Raw genomic sequence first — 25,883 nt, 5'->3', positions numbered from 1 at the left:
TTCTATGATTCTGTGATTCTAAGAAATAGTAATACAAGCTTTGTTCAGTTCACAGTTTAGCCCTATTCAAGTATCTCCCAGGAAAAAAAGAATCAATTCTAGTTAAATGCTAATTTTGAGATGGTCTCTGAGTCTCATCCCCTGGAAAGGAATTAACTTGATCATCACAACCCAGAGTTTCACAGGAAACAGTAGTACTACCAAGACTCAAATTACAGATAGTATTGCCCATCATTTTTCATTATAATCTGTTTTCAGTTGCTTATAGCTTTGCCATGTGTTAAGCATTCAAGCAGAAATTTTCTATGCCAGTTGTCTACCTCATGCTGCATTTTTATTTCAGCCAAAGCAGTTCAGAATGCTTGTTTGTTTGTTTGTTTGAAGGACCGTGTGCTGTGGCCAGCAGTTGGAAGCTGTGAGCTTCTAAACAAGGTTTGAAATCTAGAAGCCTCTTTTCATTGGCTGAGCCTTAGTCAGGGGCGGGGCTATCAAGAAGGCCAGGGCTTTATAAAGCAGTGAGCAAGCAACTAGGGAGCTTTGCAACCAGGGACCGCTAACAGGGAGTTTCGAGAGGGAGTTTGGAGAGGGGGCGAAGTACACTTGCCATTCTTTAAAAACCTTTAAACTAAACTATAATCTATTATAAAAACTAAACTATAATCAAAACTTCTTGATTCAAACAAAAACCCTATCTTTAACCGAAGTAGCTGTAGGAGAAAATACAGGCAGAAGCCCAGCAGCAGAGTGGGGGCTATCCTGTATATTGCACTCAGTGTAGCAGGTATAATTACCTGCCCTGTGGACGGGTGGCATATGTGTGCATTCGGTGCAAGGAGCTCCTGCAGAGACTGTGTACGGGCTTTGGAGGCCAGGGTGGTGGAACTGGAGGAACTAAGGGAGGCAGAGAGGAATGCTGATGAGGCTTTCCAGGACACTGTAGATTTGTCCCACCTCTGGTCAGACAGCCCCTGCACTGTTAAGTAGGATGAAAGGCCCAGAGAAGGAGAGCAGTCAACGGGAACAGAGGGAAACCTTCCCGTAGTTGGGACCCTCCTTCCAGATGATGATGGAGTATCCTCTCGCACGGAGGTTACCTCTGCGGGGGAGGGAACTCCAGTCATTAGGAAAAGGCAGGTGTTAGTAATGGGAGATTTGATCATTAGAAACATAGATAGCTGGGTTTGTGATGACCGGGAGAACTGTATGGTAACTTGCCTGCCTGATACGAAGGTTGCAGATCTCTTGATGCATCTAGATAGACTTATGCGTAGTGCAGGGGAGGAGCCGGTGGTCGTGGTACATGTAGGTACCAATGACATAGGGAAGGGTAGGAGAGGCATCTTGGAGCCCAAATTTAGGCTGCTAGGAAAGAGACTGAAATCTAGGACCTCTATGGTGGCATTCTCAGAAATGCTTCTAGTTCCACGCGCAGGGCCAGGTAGGCAAGCAAAACTTCAGAGTCTCAATGCGTGAATGAGACAATGGTGTAGAGAGGAGGGGTTTAGATTTATTAGGAACTGGGGAAACTTTTGGGATGGGGGAGCCTATACTGGAAGGATGGGTACCACCTAAACCAAAGTGGATCCAGACTGCTGGCACTTAACATTAAAAAGGTTGCAGAGCAGTTTTTAAACTAAGAGATGGGGGAACGCCAATTGCTGCAGAGGCACTCGTGGATCGGACAGAGACTTCCCTTAGAGGAGAGTCTATTGATAGAGATTCTCTAGGTTTTAGTCAGGAGGAGAGGTGGAAGAGAATAAAGTATGGGCCAGATCGTATGAGAAACATTCACATAAAGAATCTGACACATCAGAAAAGGGCAGACAAACAAACAGGGACAAGTTTTTAAAGTGCTTGTACACAAATGCTAGAAGTCTAAATAATAAGATGGGTGAACTAGAGTGCCTCGTGTTAAAGGAGGATATTGATATAATAGGCATCACAGAAACCTGGTGGAGTGAAGACAATCAATGGGACACAATCATTCCGGGGTACAAAATATATTGGAAGGACAGAACAGGTCGTGCAGGGGGGAGTAGCACTATATGTGAAAGAAAATGGAGAATCAAATGAAGTAAAAATCTTAAATGAATTCACATGTTCCATAGAATCTCTATGGATAGTAATTCCATGCTCTAATAAGAATATAACAGTAGGGATCTATTATTGACCACCTGACCAGGACAGTGATAGTGACGATGAAATGCTAACGGAGATTAGAGAGGCTATCAAAATAAAGAACTCAATAATAATGGGGGATTTCAATTATCTCCACATTGACTGAGTACATGTCACCTTAGGACGAAATGCAGAGACAACATTTCTCAATACTTTAAACAACTGCTTCTTGAAGCAACTGGTACAGGAACCCACAAGGGGAGAGGCAACTCTTGATCTAGTCCTGAGTGGAGCGCAGAATCTGGTCCAAGAGGTAACTATAACAGGACCGCTTGGAAATAGTGACCATAATATAATAACATTTAACATTTCTGTGGTGGGAAGAACACCTCAACAGCCCAACACTGTGGCATTTAATTTCAGGAAGGGGAACTATGCAAAAATGAGGAGGTTAGTTAAACAGAAATTAAAAGGTACGGTGACAAGAGTGAAATTCCTGCAAGCTGTATGGACCCTTTTTAAAGACACCATAATAGAGGCTCAATTTAAATATATACCCCAAATTAAAAAACACAGTAAAAGAACTAAAAAAGAGCCACCGTGGCTTAACAACCATGTAAAAGAAGCAGTGAGAGATAAAAAGGCATCTTTTAAAAAGTGGAAGTCAGACCCTAGTGAGGTAAATAGAAGGGAGCATAAACGCTGCCAAATTAAATGTAAAAATGTAATAAGAAAAGCCAAAAAGGAGTTTGAAGAACAGCTAGCCAAAAACTCAGAAGGTAATAATAAAAAAAACAACCAATGGGGTCCTTGGGTGATCGAGATACAAAAGGAGCACTTAAAGACAATAAAGTAATCACAGAGAAACTAAATGAATTCTTTGCTTCAGTCTTCACCACTGAGGATATTAGGGAGATTCCCAAACCTGAGCCGTCTTTTGTAGGTGACAAATCTGTGGAATTGTCACAGATTGAAGTGCAACTAGGGAAGGTTTTGGAATTAATTGAGAAACTTAACAGTTACAAGTCACTGGGACCAGATGGCATTCACCCAAGAGTTCTGAAAGAACTGAAATGTGAAATCGCGGAACTATTAACTATGGTTTGTAACCTGTCCTTTAAATCAGTTACTGAACCCAATGACTGGAAGATAGCTAGTATAATGCCAATATTTAAGAAGGGCTCTATAGGTGATCCTCGCAATTACAGACCGGTAAGTCTAACGTCAGTACCGGGCAAATTAGTGAAACAATCGTAAAGAATAAAATTGTCAAACACCTAGAAGAACATAAATTGTTGCGCAAAAGTCAACACGGTTTCTGTAAAGGGGGATCATGTCTTACTAATCTATTAGAGTACTTTGAGGGGGTCAACAAACATGTGGAAGGGGGATCAAGTGGACATAGTGTACTTAGATTTCCAGAAAGCCTTGACAAGGTCCCTCACCAAAGGCTCTTATGTAAATTAAGTTGTCATGGGATAAAAGGGAAGATTCTTTGGATTGAGAACTGGTTAAAAGACAGGGAACAAGGGTAGGAATAAATTGTAAATTTTCAGACTGAAGAGGGGTAACTAGTGGTGTTCCCCAAGGGTCATTCCTAGGACCAATCCTATTCAACTTATTCATAAATGATCTGGAGAAAGGGGTAAACAGTGAGGTGGCAACGTATGCAGATGATACTAAACTGCTTGAGATAATTAAGACCAAAGCAGACTGTGAAGAACTTCAAAAAGGTCTCACAAAACTAAGTGATTGGGCAACAAAATGGCAAATGAAATTTAATGTGGATAAATGTGAAGTAATGCACATTGAAAAAAATAACCCCAACTATACATGCAATATGATGGGGGCTAATTTAGCTCCAACTAATCAGGAGAAAGATCTTGTCGTCATTGTGGATAGTTCTCTGAAGATGTCCACGCACTATGCAGCGGCAGTCAAAAAAGCAAACGGGATGATAGGAATCATTAAAAAAGGGATAGAAAATAAGATGGAGAATATCTTATTGCCCTTATATAAATCTATGGTATGCCTACATCTTGAATAGTGAGTACAGATGTGGTCCCCTCATGTCAAAAAAGATATACTGGCATTAGAAAAGGTTCAGAAAAGGGCAACTAAAATTATTAGGGGTTTGGGATGGGTCCCATATGAGAAGAGATTAAAGAGGCTAGGACTTTTCAGTTTGGAAAAGAGGAGACTAAGGGAGGATATGATAGAGGTATATAAAACATGAGTGGTGTGCAGAAAGTGAATAAGGGAAAATTATTTACTTGTCCTCATAATATGAGAACTAGGGGCTGCGAAATGAAATTAATGGGTAGCAGGTTTAAAACAAATAAAAGGAAGTTCTTCTTCACTCAGCACACAGTCAACCTGTGGAACTCCTTGCCTGAGGAGATTGTGAAGGCTAGAACTATAACAGGGTTTAAAAGAGAACTGGATAAATTCATGGAGGTTAAGTCCATTAACGGCTGTTAGCCAGGATGGGTAAGGAATGGTGTCCCTAGCCTCTGTTTGTCAGAGGGTGGAGATGGATGGCAGGAGAGATCATTACCTGTTACATTCACTCCCTCTGGGGTACCTGGCATTGGCCACTGTCAGTAGACAGGATACTGGGCTGGATGGACCTTTGGTCTGACCCAGTGTGGCCTTTCTTATGTTCAGACATTTCTCAGAATGAGTTAGGGGAGAAAGTATTGTTTTGCCCATGTTAAAAATTCTTACGTCTGTTTAATTGAGAAGCTATAGATCATCGGTGTTTTGGAGCAGAGACTTGAAATTTAGCTGGGAGTCTCCTTGATGTCATGTTTGTGCCTTTTGCCATTCCTGTGAAAAATTGCCAAAATTTGATCAAGGTATGAACCTATGAAAATCTCAGTTCATGCATTCTCAGTAGTTAGAGTTGAGCAGCTAACTTCTCAGAAGATTCCATCTCACCCCTGGTTTGGCACCTGATTCTGTTTCCAGCTCTGACCTTTGGCTTGTTACCGGACACTGTCTTTGTTGTTGACCCTTGGCTCCGACCACTAGGCCTGACTCCAGCTCTGACCAGTAGGCCTGACTGCCCACACTCTGGTCATTGCAGCTTGTTCAGATCACTGTTAACTTCTCCAGCTGGTCCAGATTCCATTGTTCATGAATCAGTGCTGCTTCTTGTTTTTACTTTGACTGCAAATGTATGCTTTTGATCATACCAAGGTAGGCCTGGTAGTCAGCCTGCTGACAGGGGAGGCATTGGACTGAGTCTTTCCCGTTTTGGAAGCCAACAGGCTGGTTTTGTCTAAGTGGGATGCATTCCAGTGGGCAATATTGACCATCTTCAATGACCCTAACCACACCCACTCCACTGAGCCTCTCTTCAGAAACTCCAACAGGGGTCAGGTCAAGCAACTCCATATGTAGTTCACTTCTGCTGTCTCATATCAGAAACAGAATAGAATGAGACGGCCCAATCAGTTTCAATGGGGCCTCCGGGATGAGATGAAGGACAAATTGACCTGAGTTGAGAGAGACCCCAGTGGGTCTGGATGTCTCCATAGAGCTCATCATCCATATCAACAATCATCTATGTGAACAATGGGTCGAAAGGAGAGGGCACTGCGAGTGTGCCCCCTGCTATTGGATTCCACCCAACCAGTTGATCTGAAGCAGGTAGACCCAACATGCCAACAACTCAACCCTCAAGAGAATGCCAGCAGTGCCTTAACTTGTACTGCTACTGTGGTGAGCTGGGCCACGCTATCTCCAATTTCCTCATGAGGAACCCAGTCCAGAAGGAATCCGAGAAATGAGCCAGCTTAGGCTCAGGAAAGGGGGCTAACCTGGGTGTCCTGACAGAGTATCCCCCTGAAACCACAACTGAGGTCCTGGCAGGGAGGTGTGCTGGCTTCCATTAATGAACACCGCACCTACAAATCCAAGTTGAGTTTCAAATCCCAGGGCATTTCCAACCACTTCCTCCACAGCCCCCCTTGCTGCCTGCTCCTGGTTCCTGTCCTCCTATACCAGACTCCCGTCTACTCCCAGTTCCTGCTGCCCTGCCCTACTCCAGGTCCCTGCTTCTCTGTCTTACCTCGGATGCTGGCTCTGGCACCTGACACTGGCTCTGGCTCTGAGCTTTGGCTTCGTAGCTGACACTTTCTTTGGTGTTGACTGTTGGCTCCAACTACTAGGGGTCTGACTGCCCAGGCCCCAGTTGTGGCAGTTCCCTTATCTTAGTAGTGAAATGAGGATAAGTGGAGTCTTCATCTGAGGAGCTAGGGAGAGGTATGCATTTTTGCATGGATTAAAGGTTGACTTTTCAACATGAAATTATCATACACATATTGGCAGAGGAATAGAGGGAAGTTAAAAAGTCAAAAACCAAACTAAAAACCATGATTTTATTTTACTCTTTAAAAATATCTCATGATTTTTGGGGGTCTGACCCATGATTTTGGATCTTGAGGTTAGCAATACTGCAGTACTTAGTACAGGGTTTGGACAGTGTATAGTAAATAATGCATGGGAACACACATTTAATGATGAGGATAAAAAAATCGACTAGCTAACCATTCAGCTTGCAGCATCCACACTGTGTACTGAGTGATTGTGGAAAAAATATATGTGATCATGTAATTAAAGACTATCACACTAATTCACAGTAGGGGGTGAATTACGGTTAAGTGGGACACCTTAATTCGGACATTTCCTAATTTTTGAGTGATTGACTTTGCAACATTAATGTTCTTTTAATTTACAGTTTCATAAGTATTATGTATTTACTCCAGCAGAAGTATAGACTAATATTTTCAGAGAATCCTAAAAGAATTAAGTGCTGAATCCCATTGGAGCTCAGTATGAGTTGGGCACCTAATTTCCTCATGGGAAAAACCTCATGGGCAAACATTCATATTAAATCATAATATAGCAAAGATGAAACTGAGTAAACTGAAAGAGAAGGGGCAGTAGATGGGTCAGGTATTTAGCCATCTACTTCTTCTTTTTTCAGATAGGGTCAACACCTCTGTGTATTATTCCTTCTAGTAATGTATTATTTGTAACAAACTGACGTGTGCTAGATGGCTAGTATCACTGAAGAGAACTTCCATTCCCTACTTTTGAAGAATGGTGGCTAATTATATAGTTATCCAATAGACATAATATATATTTTAGAATGTACATGATGCCCTAATTTTTCAGTAGAATGGATGCATGATCCCATACTCATCTTCTAGTATGGACCACTCCTGAATCATGGCTCCACCTTTCACCTAGAAGGGGGTCTCCCCTCTCAAAGAGAAAGGTGAAGTGGCCTGGGACAGCTTTAATACCACAGGAATGGCAGCAGGGCCTCCTCCCTTTAGGAGCAACAGGGGTCCACCTGTATTTAGTGTAGTTGCCAGGAGTATCTATGTAGCAGATTGGACCAGGCCCACTGCATCCTGATCCTCCTGCCACATCCAGAGTCCTGTGTTGTGGTGATGGGATCTCCCAAAGCACTGAATCGTGGAGATAATACGATGCACACTTCTCAGAACTGTCACTTCAGGCTATCTGCAGACTCAGGCAATGACTTAGGTCACTACCTAAATTGTGCTTAATTCATGTTTTCAAGCTTTTCTTTGCAATCATGAAGGATAAAAAAATGATGAGGATTACTGTTTTAAAATGAAAGCTGAGAGTCTGGTGTAATCACATGACCCCAGGAGCTGGGACTCTAGTCATGGGAGTGTGGTGTTGATAGTCCAGGCCTGACTACCATTTTTTAAAGAATTAGGTACAGTACTCTTAAACCAAATTACATCTACCTCAACTGACAGAAAATGTCACTGCTCCGGGAGGCCAGTTCAGCAAAACAAATTTGAGTTGCTGAGAAAGAGAGAAAGGCTTGCTGTCAAGAGGGGCTCCCTTGGAAATAAAAGACTCACAACCATCTGGTTGGTGGTGCTACTTTCCATAATGTAATGAGGAGTGTAGCCTACATTCCAGACCAGGGCTTTGGAGCTGAGCCCGGAGCTGGAGCACGGAGCAGCTCTGAAGCAGTGGAGCTGCAGGTTTTTGCCTGGAGCTGGAGCGGAGCTGGAGCACAGCTCCAAAGCCCTGTTGCAGACTTGTGGTCTGTATTATAGAAAGTCATTTTACAAAATTAGAACAAAATCTTCATTTCTCAGTGCTGCAGGGTGAACTGTACTTCAAGGGAGTAGGGATTCAGCTGCACTTTTTGCCAAGCTCAGCCTACCTCCCAGGGTCACATTGTAGTAAAATGAGACTCAGAGCAAGGCCAGCTGAGATATAAAGGACAACCTGAATTCAGAGGGAGAGCTGTAGGGCATAGGCAGGTTTCTGTATTAGAGTCTAGGGTCAAGGAATTGATTTGAAGGGGCTTGCCAACCTAGCTAGGTGGAAGTCCTGGCTGGGATACCTGCTGCATAGGTGGCAGCAGGAAGGACCACTCTGCAGGACCTGGCTTACCTGTTTTGATGCTGAATTGTGTTTGAGTTTGAAAAGTAAATGTAACCCAGGGAAATAGAAAGGAAATACTGACACTGGTGGAAACTTCATTGACGCAGCTGGCCAATGTGTTGTCTGACAAGTTTACGTGATTGGAGGAACTGGCAGGCTGATACCAAGATTAGGGAGACCCCTGTTAAAGTCAGTTTTAATCCATGATTAATATGCTGTCCATTGACTCAAATTTATCTAGGGCAAAATTCTGAACTTTAAATATATATCAAAGCCTAACTAGACATTCTTGAAAACTTATTTCAAAATCTAAGGAAGTTCCAAGTTTAAAAAAAAGAAGAAGCAATGAACACAGCATTAAGGTTGCAAAAGCCTTGCAAGTCAAAGTCAAGCTTATACTTAAAAAATAACAACCAAGTATTAGCAGTTAACAACATCCTATTTTACTGAAAATATTTTAAAACAGAAGTACACAATGACATGAGTCATATCTGAATACATTATTACAGTAGATCCCCTATTTTACAAACTAATTGGGAATTGAGGAATTGTACAATAGAAAATTTCATAAAATTGAAATCTCAAATTACAGTAGGTATGGTGCACGGAGTCGCTTTCTTGTCCTTCAAACCACTGCAAAGCAAGTACACTGAAGGCAGCAGAACGTGAAGGGATGTCAATTTGTTCTTCATCGACATCACTTTCATTATGTAAATTCCCCCCCGCCCTCGCATTTGGGATTTGTATAACTGATTCATCATAAGATTGATGTTTGTAATAACGAGGTTTTTACCTCATATCAAGAAAACAAAATTGCATAACTAACATATGTGTTCATTTGTGGCTAAATTGTAGCTTTGCTCTCAGCAAGGGGCATCTTGATGTTGTGCTGTCCATGGAGCACACCAGAAAGCAAATTGTAACTCCTGGGATCTCCCTTGAAACAAGGGGGAGGTACCCTGCTCCATGTCTATAGGTGTCAGAGCATATTTCCTCCAGATCATACAACTATATTGGCCAGTTTGGGGTCGGGTGGGGTGGGGGTGGTCGGAGCCAAGGTTCCATCCCTTCCATGCACCATCCTGCTCATATATGTTGTGGGGACAAAGTCACTCTATATCTCCTCTTGCTTCTTCCCAAGGTATAGGTAGCCTGCAGAAGAGCATAAAGGAGCACAAGCTGGGCCACAAAGTGGCCTTTATTTATTTTTCATACAATTTATCTATCAGTTTCTGTAAGCTTATTTTCAAACAATTGAAATAACACCAATAACAGTTTCAAATGTGAAACAACAAACAACACTGTAATAACATAGAAATTTAATATTTTGAATAAATCTTCTGTTAGACTCTATCCACAGACCTTTGTCCACCTTAGCTGGTTGCCCTTGGAAACATCCCCCTCTGGGATAGTGTTCTCTGAGAATTGTTTTTTGAAACCATCAACAAAAACCACAAACACGTATGTGAAAAATTCTATTGCAAGTTTTTTGGAACATGTAAGCTGAGAAATAATGAGTTATTGCCATGACTAAGAGAAAAGGGACTACTTCTGTTGTAAATTCCTGGCAATCTTCATCTCTCAGACATCATGGCTAATGAATAATCATTTGTCTACAAATAGGCTACACCATCCTATAGTAACTGGCTGTCTGCAAAGCTAGATCATATTTATTCCTGTCTGAAGGCTTCCAATAAAGCTTCTAAAAATATTTCCTTTTGGCCACCTGGCATCTTTAAAGATCAAATTCATCTTAATCCCTTTGGATACCACATTAGTTACAACTTCTTATCTCAAGGCATGTGCTCACAATCTAGAAATATCAATGCCAGTTTCTTTGAAAGCTAGTTTAAACCAGGCTTTAATTGTGTTTAATTGAACAGGTCCATTCTTTTGTAGAAGAGATAAATAATTTGTCAGGTTTTTTTCCTAAAATCTTAGAACTATCTATCAGACAACTGACAAGCTTTCAAGATTGTAAACAATGAGTTCTCTCTAGTTGTTAAAGATGCTGAGAGTGAGAGGTAAAATCAAAATGTGATTACCAGAGAGCAGATGGCCATCATGAGATGGCTATTTATCAAGTAAAATTTACAGATTTTAAGATAAGTTTTTGATACTTCACTCATCTTTGAACTTTCCTGAACCAAAACATCTATTTCTGAATGTAAGAAATGGTTGATATAAGATTTCTTCTGAAGAACAGGAATTTCTGTTACAATGACAAATGTTGGTTTGATAAGGGTCCCCCTTTTATTTATTTTATTCCGGCACAGTGCCCATTTCATTAGACTTCTGAAGACAAAATCTATCCACCAGATATTAGGCAGATAACAAGAGGATTACTTTGCTAATAGCACTAAAGACCTGATTGCTCAGGCAAAAGTTTTAAGCCTAACTATCGATTTTTGAGACGGAAGAGATTCCAGAAAAACAAATATTTTGGCAGCTTCTCAACAACAAATCAGCACACTTTCATTGATCTATTTGGAAATCAAGAGCCATTTCATCTCAAGAATACTTTTTGATTAAATAAAGTTTTTGTTACCCCAAGTACTGTTTACCAAACATGTTATCTAGGATTGGAGCATCAAAATAATCCAAATTAGGTGTTCCAATGTAAACCAAGATCCTTTCATCATGAGGCTCTATGAGGTTTCTAAATACATGCATCAGTAAGTCTAGAGTTTCCACCTGAAGGTAGACTCCCCATGGAAAACCCATCCAATTTAAATCTCCTTTATCTAATACTCTTGAATCACAGACTGTATCCTGTCTGCCCTATCCATTACAACTAACTCTAGCCTCGCCTCCCCGGATGTGCCTGCTGTTGATCTAATATATGCCCACAATTTCTCTTTGTTTAGAGGCTCAAATAGCTGATCCTGAGTTACTATTTCATTACTTGATTGTTTAGAGACTGATGACAAGCTTACAGCACCAGCTACCCTGCACCAAGAGGCCGGCCAAAGGTGGGGAGTTCCTGCAGTATCATGCAGTATCATACAGAGCAATACCACCTCCCACATTAGCATCTTTCTGTTGGCTAGTTTCAAAGGGAGTTGGATCAGGCTCTTAGATTGTAAATGCCTTGGGGGCAGGAATGTATCTTCCTTTGTATTTTGTAGGGTGCAATGGCCAGTGATGGTGCCCAAAAAATAATAATAGTATAATAAGCTACTCCAAGGAACAAGCAAATGTTTCTTGTGATATATTCATCTTTTACCTATCCCACACTGTTTATAGGACTTAAGGTTTGCATCAGTGTCCTGTTGTCTTGCACTTAACTAGTGGGTTTTTGTGTGTATTCTTGGTTTGTGTGTGTATTCTTGTTAGCGTTGCACATGCTGGTCTGATGAACAAGCTGAAGAAAATATATTTCATATATTACTTTTGAAAAAAATACATGTTTCTTTAAAATTTCCCCACATTTACTTTTTTTAAATTAGCATACTATAGAAATAGTGAGAAGTGTGGTTTTTTACAGTTAGGGAACTATCCATAACATTTTTATATCCAAATTGTGTAGGAAATGCTTGCTTAATTAGAACACTTAAATGAGTGATTGTTTAGCTGCTGTTCCAAAGCAAGTTGAACTACAGACATTCTCTCTTGTAAGTTAACTTACAGACCTCAGTTCAGGATCCTGTGTTTCTCCTGTGACATTGGGCCCAGTCCTTCAGTTCATACTCAGACAGCTCCATTGATATCAAAGGACAGCAGTACTGAACCTATCATTATAACTTAGAGGTGTGAGGACTGTATTCTTTAGACATAAATTTTCCCTATTCATTAACTTGAGTGTGCTTTGGATCAGGCCTTGAATGTAATATGTAAAACTTGGAACCTTAAACTACCTGGAAGTAAAGGAATAACTGATATTCCACATGTCTGTAACCAATTTTTAATTTTTTTTTTAAAGTAGTAATTATTTTTAAAATATCAGCTTATGTTTTAGACAAGCTTCTTATTTTCCTTTCTGGACTAATTACCAGGCATCTAAATATTTTTCAAGGGTACTATGGTAATGAGAAGAGTGGGAGGCATATCTTAAAGGGGACAGAGAATGAGCAAAAGTTGGAAGAAGTAGCCAAAATGAGCAATTTGTTAATTCAAAAATTAAGAGCAGAAACATTTTAAAGAGGGTACTTATGTTCACATCGTGAATGCAGATAGTACCAGATGAATTACTCACTTATTTTCAGCACCAAGAAAATCTTCCAGTCTTCAGTTTTGACAGTTTTAAACAAATACCATCTCCCAAGCTCAAAACTATACTTGCATATACACACATACAGTCTGCTTCCAAAAAAAAAAAAAAAGCTATTAATACATCAAGCCTTATGCTTGCTTCTACTGTGAGGTGTTGAGGAGAGCAAATGAAAATAAAATACAGTAGAAAAGATCTAATATAGAAAGAGGACTGGGGGAGGAGTGCAGCCAATGCTAGATCAAAGCTAGCTTGAGCAACAATAGCAATGTAGCTGGGGCCGCAGAGGCAGCAGTACAGGCTAGGCTTCTGAATACAGCCCCACCCAGGACCCTGTGTACACACTTGAGAAGCTAGCCCATGCTGCAGTCCCTGCTACTGGACTTACACTGCTATTGTTACTCAAGCTTTAATGTAGGTAGATGAAAGCTAGCTTGGGTATGTCTATATGTGCTGCTGCAATCAGACCTCCTAGTTCCAGTATAGACATACCCTTTGGTTCCAACCAGCTTCAGTGGCAATGGAGTCATGGTTCCACCCTTCGCTGCCTGCTCTGTTGCAGAGGGACAATTGGTCACTCAGCCCCTGCATTCCTCACCTAATCTCGCAATCTGAGCATGTCTAATATGGCTGCACAGAAAGGTGAGTGGAGAGGGTTGTTCTCTTTAATCTCCTGTGGTGGATGCATTAGACCCAGCCATAATTTAGCCCATGAAAAGTGAATAAGTATATGTGCTTGTTCAAGGAACAGATATTTATTTCTCCATAAAAAGTGCTTATCCTAAGGGAAGATTAACCTCAATTTTACAAAAGTCTCAGGGGATATTTAAAATATTCATAAATTGGAATGTCATATCATCAAATGAATTGTGATTATGATAAGAGTTTTGAGTAACATGGAGATTTGGGGTTCATTTCTATGTCAAATTCCCAAATCATATATAAAATTAAGAGAGGAGTATAGCAAAGGATCACATTATAAAAAAGTTTTCAAAACCTTATTTATTTGGCTTCATTTTCAACCATGCCCTCTTCATGGAAAGCTGTTTGCAAAGCAGGATACTAAGGTATTTTTGCTTCTAGTATAATGTGTGCAGGCTATGCCTTTATTTATCATGAGTCTGATTCTGCTGCTCTCAGCCACTCTAATTAGTACCTTACTTCATAAACTGTCAAGAGAACTATTCACAGAATAAAGCAGCACACAGTTAAGGAGTTGGTGGTAGCAAAATCAAACTTCCTTGTGCTGACCTTACAACAACAGCACATGATTTTATGACCACAAAGTTAGATGGATTTTTCACATCTTTAAGAATTCTTATGTATATTAGTACCTATATGTGTATTATTTCTTTTAAAATATAACCTTGTATGCAGTCCAGTGCAACCCAGTGCAACCACACATTCACCACCACCAAGTCACTGGATAGTGACTATTCCATGTGATAGGAAAAAAAAATCTTAGTGGACCCCAAAAGAAGAGTCAGGCAACACATGAAATAGCATATGCCATTAGGTTAGATTATCACCACCTTGCTCGTGCTGGTGATGCTCTCTTTATGAAATTACTAATTCATCCATCAACAGGCAATGGTTGGGTGCAAGAACAGTGGTTTACTAAACTGCAAAGCCAAGTAGACTATGGAGAATCACAATTTTGGAAAACTCGGGATGTCTATGTGGGCTCTTGTCCTTAGTCAGCTCTGCTCCACCAACAGCCTTTGTGGGCACAAACAGTTCCCATCTTTATTGTATAAACTGCAGAGGAGATAATGAGAGGGTTAACTATTAATTCCCATGTGGATTTCCAGAGCTTTGTGATCCTTAGGTTAAAATGCCATGCAGTGTGTCTGCTCCCTGGCTGCATGCCCTTCTGTCCCTGGCATGTCCAGTGAGATCCTGCACAACCACCACCCTGTAGCTAGGGTGGAGGTTGCTGCCATAGGCTGAGGATCAGGGAGCAGCCACAGCATTGAGTGTAAATGATAGAATGCAATATCTAAACTACCTGATTTGTGGGTAGAAAGAGGCCAGTTTTGAAAATGTAGCCTGGAAAATTTTCTGTTTGTAAAAAGGAAAAAGATGAGGATGGTGGAGCTCCGGGAATGGGTTTACTCTTTATTCTGTAAGTATTTGGCAAAGGACATCAGTGGCTTGCCTTTTGTCCTAGTACTATTATGTTGCTGTGCAGTATATTTTAGGATCATCTCCACTAAGCGTAGACAATTACCGACCTTTTAAGCTAGAAATATCTGTATACGTGAGAGCTTGAATGTGAAAGCTGTCCCAAGGTTGTTGAATGTTTGCATACTAGCAGTAAGACCCTTTCGAGAACAGAAACAGAGAATGATGGATGGGAAAATGACTCAATGAACGTCAGTATCAGGCACTTTGAAATGTATAGTACAGATCAAATTATCAATAAGATTAGAATCTTCACAAGGAAGCAACTCTGTTTGCAACTCTTATCCAAGAGAAAGAAATATCCTGGAATGCAAGTTGACAGCTATGGTGTTGAGTGAGGCCCCAAGGAGTCTGAGTTGACAGAAGGAAACCTTTGAGTTGAATTGTCTGAGGGTAGCAAAAGGTCAATATTAGTGTCAAATACCAATTCTGGCTAGTAGGTGAGTCCTGAACCAAAAGTCATGTGAAGAACTGTAAAGTCAAATGCACCACATCACATGACATCCGGGCTACATTTTTTGAAAGGTTGCATATAGCCTGCATATTTATAGTAACCATTTTCAGTCATAATAATTTAGATCCACAAATGAGAGCAATCAAGTTTTTTTGAGATGCAGTGTATCTTCAGTTCATCAATATTAACTTACATGAAATGTGCATGGAAGAGGCATGGAAAAATATTTGCATGCAACAACTGCAGTTTTCTAAAGCAAACATCTAGTTTTTATATGAATGATTAAGCAGAAGTTTCTGAGTGCTTGTTTTTGTAGTATTCTTGTGATAAATACATAAAATGTAGTCAAAATCACACGCATATTGTGCTCCAGTGGATAATGTGGCTTGGATTGGGACTCAAGAAGATGGTGTCTGTTTCCAGCTCTAACACGGACCTATTTTGTGACCTTGAGCAAATCATTTTACTTCGCTGTGCTTCTGTTTCTACTCCCACAATTTGCCAGTCTTATTATTAGGATTGGAAGTTCTTCAGTGCAAGGTGTCTCTTTCTGGGTGTTACTATAGTGCCTAACATGATAGGGACTTAATCTTGATCTTGCAGTTATACCAATAATATTGCTTTGAACCATTGGCCCCCACTTCAGTCCCATCATGTAGTCTTATTCCTGTCTTTTACATTAAACTCGTAACTTCATTGTAACCAAACTTTTATCTTTGATCCATGAAGGCTATAGTTGGTCCTGAAATGTGTTACCTTTATATTTTAGGGTATGCATGTTTCTAGAATCTGTTTAAGCAACCGTTATAGACTACACCTTAAGGAAGAGCATAGCATGTATGGTAATGAGCTGTGATATTGATTGCACTTGCAATATTTTAATGCCATTTGTACTGAAAATGAACAATAGAACTGAGCTCAGAAATTTTTGATTTTGTGCTGTATACCGTAATATACAGTGCATATTTAGAAATGTGCCTTATTATGGTTTTACAGTACTGAGACCATAGTTAAGGTTGCTTCAGACTTCTGTGTTTTACAGGGTTCTGTACCTTAGTGTCTCAACTTTTTTCAGAACCTTTTTTTTTAAACATGCCATGGGGAATTTGAACCAAGCTAATTAATGTCTGTGTGGAATGATCACCAATGTGTAATTTTGAATTAGTATGTTGTTATTTTTAGGAAATGTGTAAAAACTAGAACACTAAAAAAGCATGTATTTTTGGCACATTTACTGTCCCCCTGCTACTCCGTGAGCAGTAACATTTTGACATGAGAGAAAATCAGCCACTCATCACTCCCTCCAATTCATTTGTATATTTGGGTAGAATTACTACTGCCCTGATTATCATGGCAATGGCTGCCTTTGATAAATGATTGACCTCAGACTGCCATAACATTATGACAAAGATGGGTCACAGGAGGAGCTATAATGAAAGCATGCTGGGTTCTGATAAGCTCCTGCTGTGCTCCTTTGGGTTTGCCCTGTGGTAAGGTACGCTGTTTCTTTTCAAAGGGTAATTGTTTGTTACTTTCCTCAAAAAGGGTATATGAAAATAAAATATAAAATTACAGCTCCTTTTGGATATAGAATTACAGCTCCTATTGTCATCTATTTCTTACAAACTGGGGACTTTTTATAAAACAGCTGGGGATTTTAGATCTGATTCCCTATTCGGTTTCTGTTACACAGCTAAAAAACTCCATCATGTGGAAGTTGCAGTAAAACTGAAGCTACATTTAAAAAAAACATGTTTTGTTTGAATACATTTATATTTATTTTCAATTAAATTAAATAATTTCAATTATATTCAATTTCAATTTAATTTCAATATTTAATTTAATTATATTTAATGTCAATGTATTGGTCGACATGGTAATCTGGAACATCACAGAGATAACAATGGCAACCAAATATACATTGAAGACAACAAACTTGTGTAAGTGCTTTATTATTTAAATAGCGCGCGTGCACACACACACATATTCTTTCTGTTAAAAACTAAGAAAATTAACAAAAAAAGCCTTCATTTAATGTTCGTTAAGGTTACTCTCAATAAACTAAATATAATACAGCCAATCAATAAACTAAATATAAAAAAAATAGGAAATACAAAGTTAAGGATTAAAAGGGTGCAAAGTCAAGCACTCTCAAGTAAGAAAATGCCAGAATGACTGTCACCTGTGCAACCTTATTTCAGCCCCATTGTACATATACATTATGGTACAGTATTTAATTACATGATTGCATATTATTTTTTTGCACAGGGCCCCTGGTTCATTATGCTGTGGGGATGGATTGGGTTTGTGTAGTAAAGGAATCTGTTATCTGTAGGATCCCTGCCTCTTTTACTGTAAAAGTTAGGTTTGTAGTAAACGAAGCCTGGGATTTCAGGAAGAGAAAGGATGGTCTTTGTCACTGTTTCAGGGCAACTGTACCTGTAGTCCCCCTCTATTGTCCAAGGGCATCCACTTTAGACTTCTGGCTCCGAGCTGTCACCTCTCTTGGGTTGAGGCCTGTGTCTCACTCACTCCTGACTGGAAATTTTTAGACTGCACCACTCCCTGCCTTACATTGTGATATCCTTAGCCAGCCAGGCTGCCTAATAGGCCAATGGCCATCCTGTGCTTTTCTGTCCAAGGGTTATGGACAGTATATTGCTCACAGTTATAAATTACCAGTTCCTTCTAAGCACATGCCTTTATTCTTAATGTAAAAGCTTTTACGTTAAGAATAAACATATTAAAACAATAAAAGAACCTACATGCATGCTAAAAAGCTTACCTGAAGTCAACCTCAACTCTGTCCCAGGACTCTGGTAGGTTTTAGTCTTTCAAAACCCACAACTGAACTTTTCCCATGGTTACAGATTCATCTGCATTTGATCCAGAACCAGAACAAAATCTGGGCAGGACAGCCATTTCTTTATACAGCTTAGGCCTTTTATCTTGACGTTCTGTAACAGGCTTCAAAATTCGGGGTTCTTACACAACTGGAGTTAGGGAATTTGCATTAACCTCTTCGTAGGGATTCCCCAAGAAATCCACTTAACACTTATTGTCTCAAAAGTCCATACTTGTCTGGCACATTTTAAATATAACTTTTGAACTCCTAGGTCTCACATTTATCACATCTTCCCACTAGTGAGATTATATACAATCCCAGTCCACAATAATACATAAAACTTAATACAATAAGGACTTCCAAGGATATTGCAGGAAATTGTCATGTCTGTGATAGTCTCATGGTTAGGGCAGTTGAATACCATCCTAGAGACCTGGATTCTATTCCTGCCTCTGCAGCCAAGGTCCTGTGAGATGCTGGGCAAGTCCCTTACAGCAGACTTTTCACAGGTAATCACTTCTGCATATAAATCAAAGGCTGTATCATAATGCGTACACACAAGGAGGCTAAATTAAGGTTGCAGGGACAGTGTTCATTCTGGCATTTCCTAACTTCAGCGTTCTTTACTTTGTGACCTTTTCATTGCTTTTAATCCTTTGTAATTCCTAATTTTTTGTGGTTTACTTTAGTTTAGAAGTTGTCAAGGTTCCTCCCCCACTCTGAACTCTAGGGTACAGATGTGGGGACCTGCATGAAAAACCTCCTAAGCTTATCTTTACCAGCTTAGGTCAAAACTTCCCCAAGGTACAAAATATTACACCCGTTATCCTTGGAATGGCCGCTACCACCACCAAACTAATACTGGTTACTGGGGAAGAGCTGTTTGGACGCGTCCTTCCCCCCAAAATACTTCCCAAAACCTTGCACCCCACTTCCTGGACAAGGTTTGGTAAAAAGCCTCACCAATTTGCATAGGTGACCACAGACCCAAACCCTTGGATCTGAGAACAATGAAAAAGCATTCAGTTTTTACAAGAAGACTTTTAATAAAAAATAGAAGTAAATAGAAATAAAGAAATCCCCCCTGTAAAATCAGGATGGTAGATATCTTACAGGGTAATTAGATTCAAAAACATAGAGAACCCCTCTAGGCAAAACCTTAAGTTACAAAAAAGATGCACAGACAGAAATAGTTATTCTATTCAGCACAATTCTTTTCTCAGCCATTTAAAGAAATCATAATCTAACACATACCTAGCTAGATTACTTACTAAAAGTTCTAAGACTCCATTCCTGTTCTGTCCCTGGCAAAGACCAGCATACAGACAGACACAGACCCTTTGTTTCTCTCCCTCCTCCCAGCTTTTGAAAGTATCTTGTCTCCTCATTGGTCATTTTGGTCAGGTGCCAGCGAGGTTACCTTTAGCTTCTTAACCCTTTACAGGTGAGAGGAGCTTTCCCCTGGCCAGGAGGGATTTCAAAGGGGTTTACCCTTCCCTTTATATTTATGACAGAAGCAATCTTAACTAACTTTAAACTAAGTTTTTTGTTTGTTTCTTTATAGAGTGCCATAAGTACATGGCACATTACCATTTCCATGGCACATTATCATTTCCATTACCATGGATGAAAGAAACAGATCCATGCTGCTTCTCTCAGATCTGTCAGCACTTCTGGATTCCATTGATCCGCAGAATATTTTTACTTACCAGTGGGATCTTGCTGGTATAGATGGAATTACCCTCCAGTGAGGTCAGAGTCAGTACTGCTGTCAATTGCTTGTCCTCCTGAACAGTCCTCACAGGCAGTGTACCACAGGGTTCCATCTTGTCAACCCCACCCCTCAGATTTACATTGTCAAGCTGCCTGGAGTGGCTCACAACCGTGAGTGCAAACCTTAGGACAATCTGTTAAGAAATAGTGCACAAACCCAAAACTGGTTGTGTGTTGTGTACTTCGGTTTCACCAATCAATTATCAAGTGTGAGTACCTCAAAGATTACAACAGCCTTAACATGGAGTCAAAGACAGTCCCATTGGAAGCTGCTAAGTCTGCAGTGTCATCAGGATTCAGAAGATGCTCAACTCTATGGCTTCTTTTCATAATTACATTCTGTAGTCTCATTACTTTCTCAGTGGCTTACTAAGACAGAGTTCTGGATGAAAGCAAACCTGGTTCCACTCAACCTGGATGCTTGTTGGAAACACTTAGAAGATTGGAAGAAGGTGGTAGCTGCACATTACGCTGAGAGCGTATGCCTGTCTTTCAACAAAATTGCTCATATTAGATCCATCAGTGCTCCTGAGTTTTTAAGTAGTAGTAGTATTATGGCTTGAAGCATAGCTGATCTTGAGCCATCATTCCTCTCACACAGACCTCACACTGGTCATTCACCTTTGTCATCTTCAGTCTAGTTTACTACAATGTGTTGTACTTAGAATACACTGGCAATCCACCTACAATCTCTGTCTGGTGCAGAAGCCAGCCTCCTGAATGAGAAGAGCTATTGTGAATACATTATTATGATCAATTATTATTAATAATTATTTTATGTTTACAGTGGCATACTAGGCATTTTGCAGTACAAAGAGAAAAGTCCCCACTCAAAGAATTGAGCTTAAGTCTTTTTACTGACTTCTGAATAGTTTGCAATAGGTTGTCTAGAATCTGCTTCCCTCCCTATTCCTCGTCATGGCCATGGAGGGTATGTCTATACTGCAATGTAAGCTCAAGGTTAGTAGAACTCGAGTTAGCAGATCCTGGGTTTCTTAGCCTTGGGCTTGAGTGTCTACACACATTTGTAACTCCCAGTTAGGAATTGTTGAATCCTGGGTCCCAACCTCGGGCTCCAATGTCTGCACATTATGCAGACCCAAGTCCACCCAGACTTCCTAGCACCCTCCCAAAACCACCCTAGCCCTTTGTTCGTGGTGCAGTGTGAGAAAACTTGACTGTCCACTTAACTTGACTATCCAGAGGGCAAAGAAAACCAGCCTGTGGGTTTGTGGGATTTTAGCAGACTTTCAGAGCATGAGTCCAGTGGGGTTGCATCTACACTGCAGAGCAATAGGATTTGAACCCTGGGTCCTGTCTTGACTCAGGCTTGGACCCTCCATCTCTGTGGTCCTGCGACCTTGGAGTAGCACGAATTGTATGTGTAAGCCTTCTGCCCGTCAGAGTTGGCAGCAACAAGGGCCGGGTTCAATATCTAGGGGATCCATTCCAATAACACAATGCAAACCGGCTCGAGCCCCCACCCAGTGACCTGGGACAAATATATACCACCCCCGCTGGGCGCCTCCAAGAGGCAATACTTCCCCTCTCGCAAGCACATAGTCTGAGTGTAGCAAAAGCCTTTTAATAACAGAGAGAAACAATGTGGCATTATGTTTGGGAAACACCACCAGCAGGATTCATAACAAAACCCATGAGCAAAAACCCACCCCAAGCAAATTGGGGCATGCCCCATTCCCTTTGGTTCTGAGTCCAGCAACCCCAAATCACTCAAAGTCCCAAAAGTCCAATGCCCCAAAAGTCTCTGTCCCTGGTCAGGGCCGCCCCAGAGTTCGAAAGTTTATCTGCGGAGCTTTACCTCCCAACCTGGGTGGAAATGGGACGGGGGTAAGAGGCACCTTACATGATCTGAAGCTGACCGCCCCATAGCTCCATAGCAGCGCTCCGCTCCGCCAGCCGCCCCACGAACTCCTTCGCTCGGCTGCGCTCCGCTCCGCCAGCCGCCCCACGAACTCCTTCGCTCGGCTGCGCTCCGCTCCGCCAGCCGCCCCACGAACTCCTTCGCTCAGCTCCACGGCCCACAAGCAGCTCCTGCCATCCACAAACTGCTCCACCAGCCGGTCCGCCAGGCACTCCAGCCGGCCCGCCAACTACTCCACAATATATCTTCCAGCTCCCCCACTACTTAACACAACACTCAGTGATTTCAGCTCTTAGGTGAATTCAGCTTGTAGTAGGGGAGCCCCAGTGCTGGTGCACTGTCAGCCCAAAATGAGCTCAGCAGCCTATAACTAGACTTCTAATGAAATCAAAATTAGCTCTGATATTCCACAGTGGAGAGAGGAGGAAGTGCAATTAGCATGTAAGGCCCTCACCAAGGGGCCCATACCACTAAGTATTAGTACTTGTCCCCAGCCTCTCTCCATTCACAGAGTTTTGGAACCCATGACCCTTGCCTAGCGAGTGCTACTTAGTTGATGGTGAATCCCTCCATCATAACAAAAGGCCACGTACAGTTCCAAGCACAGTTCCCATAATCAGGGTAATAACAATTTATTCTTCCTGCCCCAATAACAGAGACACTGGGGATCCCACAGCAGCCAAAGTGACCATTTGGGCAGCTATGGTCTCATTCTAGGCGGGGTGGGTGTGCCTATGCAAATGAGATCGGCCCCTGAAGTTCTTTTCCACAACTTGCCACACCTCACCACCAGATGTCAGGGTGGAGCTCATCCTGACACTGCTTACATATGTAAATGGAAGAGGGGTTAGGCTTGAGCTACAGTTCTAACCTTGGGTTTATGTTGCAATGCAGACATACCCTACGGTCCTGTTGATTTCTGGGGTTAAACACTCAAGGCTTAGTGCAGGGCTTTCTCAGTCAAGGGCACTGTCTTTGGAATTAGCTTTCCTTGGTTGTCTGCCAAAATCTAGTAAGCTTCAGAGCATATGGTAAGATGTTTTTATTTTGTTTAGCTTTTATCTATATTTTTAAAAAATTGGGGATTTGGGGGGATTTTGTGTGTGTGGGAGTGTTGTCTGAGTTTGTTTTCCAGCAAAATGACATTGGTTCTTTAACGTTTGTATATAATTTATCACTTTACTAACTTTGTAAATAAGTGCATAGATGTTGTGGCAGTAGTTGCTCTATGAATCAAGACACTATAAAGAAGACAATACAGTTATTTAAAAATATTATTAGTTATGCAATCAGTCAGCCAACTGTTTGCTCAAGAATATCAAGAATTACATTTGCTGATAATATGATTCTAATGTAGGACCCAATTATATACACTTGTGTAAAAGCCATTACACTCAACATCAGGTATGCACTATAGGAAAAGATATGCATATCCTGGATTTGGTATGAGTACAAATAGGGAAATAAACAGTTTGGGGCAGGCCAGAAAGTGGAGGCTGGCCATCTTTTTTCATAATGACATTCAGGCAACTAATCAACAGCAGACAAATATAGATGCCAAACTCTATAAGCAAGGAAAGTTGGGTTCACTGGATGCCATTAGTGTAATATATGCATTTGGGAAGCAAAATCTCATCTTTTACACATACTGCAGAGCAGAGCACCTCAGTGTATGTATGCTTTGAGGAACACTGATATGGCCAGAGGGTGATGGACACTTCTGTATATTGGAATGCTGGCACTTTGGAAGTAGTGAAGACACAACAATGCTTTAGTGGGAAAGTGGAGAGCAAGCACAGCTTGGCAGAGCTGGGCAGATGTTTGGATGCCACTTTGCATGCAACTGCTTCTCCATAACCCAGCTCTGAGGCTCAGGATAATATGGAATCATCAGACAGGATTGGTTGGTTTTTCACTGCACTGGCACTCAGTCTCCCAAAGAGAGTGGTGATATTGCATTTTCGTATGCCCAGAATAGCTTTTCTGTCCTATGGCAAATGCTGTGCATAACACCACAATGGTACAGTAAGATCTAAGCCGTTACCACCGACATGAACATGGTAAACACTCTTCGTGCTGTCACCAGGCCGAATGGGAGGACTGCAAACTGCTAGTGGTGGGGCCCCACTATAAACCAAAGGAAGTGTCTGTGTCCTTGAAAGACGGCTATGTGGAAGTACGTGTCCTTCAAGACAAGGGCGGCATACCAGTCTCCCAGATCCAGGGAGGGGATAATACAGGCCAGGGAAACCATGTGGAATTTTAACTTCTTTAGGTACTTGTTGAGGTCTTGCAGGTCCAGAATGGGCTGACCACCCTTGGCCTTTGGGATTAAAAAGTACCAGGAATAGAACCCCTTGTTCCTCTACTCGAGAGGAACTTCTTATACCACACCTAGCTGTAGCAACCCCTTTACCTCCTGTGCGAGGAGACGCTCATGAGAGGGGTCCCCTACGGATACTGCTGAGGGAAAAAACTTCCGACACCGGTGCATGTGGCGAGCACCCCCCCCCCCATTTTTCAGCCTATGCTGTTGAAAGTACTTTGACCCTGATCTAGCAATGTACTTAAGACCATACATAATATCATTATGCACATATTTAGATGCTTGCTGGATTTGGGCCTTACTGTTTAATGAGTGTGATGGTGGTTTCACAAGCACTACTGATTATGGGGTAGCTTTTATTTCATGCAAGCCAGCTTTTTTGATACTGACAGGTACCCAAAAGAACCCATAAACATTTTGCAAACTAGCACTGCTTTTTATGAGATTACAGATAGTCGTAGTATATTCAATGCTGGACATTCAAATGCTCCTCATGCTCTCCTCCCCAAATAATATGTAGATTTTATTTAATGAATTTGATTATAAAATATACAGGATCTGAGTCTTCTCATTTACATCAGTTTTAAATTGAAATGCCAGTGATTTCATCAGTTACTCCTGATTTACACTTACCATTGTAAGTGAGAGGAGAACAAGGCCCACATTTAGCAAGGTATGCTTTTTTATTCTTTTACTACTCAAATATTTTTAAAGGTTTCTGTTTTAAAAGGTTTCTATTTTAAAAGACAATTTGGCTTTGTGATACTTTTTTTTTCAGTGTTACAAAACTACCTTTGCCCTTTACCCAGTGTGCTGTTGCAATAAGACATGTCAGGGTACATGTAGAAACAAACCCATGTGGGATGTAATGAAATCCAAGGGAAAGAACCAAATGGCCCCACGAATAGCATATCCAAAATATCCTGGGACAGATCCTCAGTTGATGTAAATGGTCAAAGCTCCTGGAGATCTGGCACTATATCTTTATGGAGTGGATTATGACTATTATAAAGTTCCACACAGACTTCCACTAGATGTTTCCAGTTAACTTTTAAAGTAGCAGCTCCTCAGGACAATGTGGTGTTATTTTTAGAAGTGCAGGCTGGTCATCTGATGGTGTCCTGATTTAAGAATTATCTGGTCTAAATTCACCACTTTTTTTAAATTAAAGATAAACAGTTGGCTGGATTGGGTTTCAATATTATTCTTATTATTTTATAATTTAAATATTCTTAATGAGATTGCATTCTCCCCACCCATACATAACTTCCAGTCTAAAGTAGCTATCATAGGGAATAAAAGAATCCTGTGTGTACATTGTAGTCTCGCTTGATTTTAAACTATTTACACAGGATTTTTTTCTCTCTCTCCTATATTTTATTTATTTGGTTTTTAAAAAATAAAACTCGGGAGCCGGTGGCTGGTACTGGTTTAGATTTCCTGCCTGAATTTGCTCTTGTTTTTCTCCTTACTCCAGTTCTCCTTGTGCAATGCTGCGTGGCGCTGGCAGATTGAGAGAGAGGGAGCTCCAGTCACACACATACACACAGATCACGGAGAGGAGATTAACATCAAGGAGACCACGTTTGCTATAGAAGGGAGGTGGGGTTGGCCGGGGTGGGGGGGGGGGGAAATAAAGGCAAC

At 41.0% G+C, this 25,883-nt stretch overlaps 1 protein-coding gene across 1 annotated transcript in view; it reads left to right on the top strand.

Annotated features, from left to right (window-relative positions):
• Positions 1-25,883, top strand: part of LOC125631634 (RNA-binding motif, single-stranded-interacting protein 3) — a 1,082,196-nt gene that overhangs the window by 147,054 nt on the left and 909,259 nt on the right. The gene's annotated exons all lie outside the window — the stretch shown is intronic.

Source organism: Caretta caretta, chromosome 2 (assembly GCF_965140235.1).
Source record: "Caretta caretta isolate rCarCar2 chromosome 2, rCarCar1.hap1, whole genome shotgun sequence".
Taxonomy (NCBI): Eukaryota; Metazoa; Chordata; order Testudines; family Cheloniidae; genus Caretta; species Caretta caretta.
Note: the sequence above shows the minus strand (reverse complement) of the source record. Positions and strands in the feature narration are given on the sequence as shown.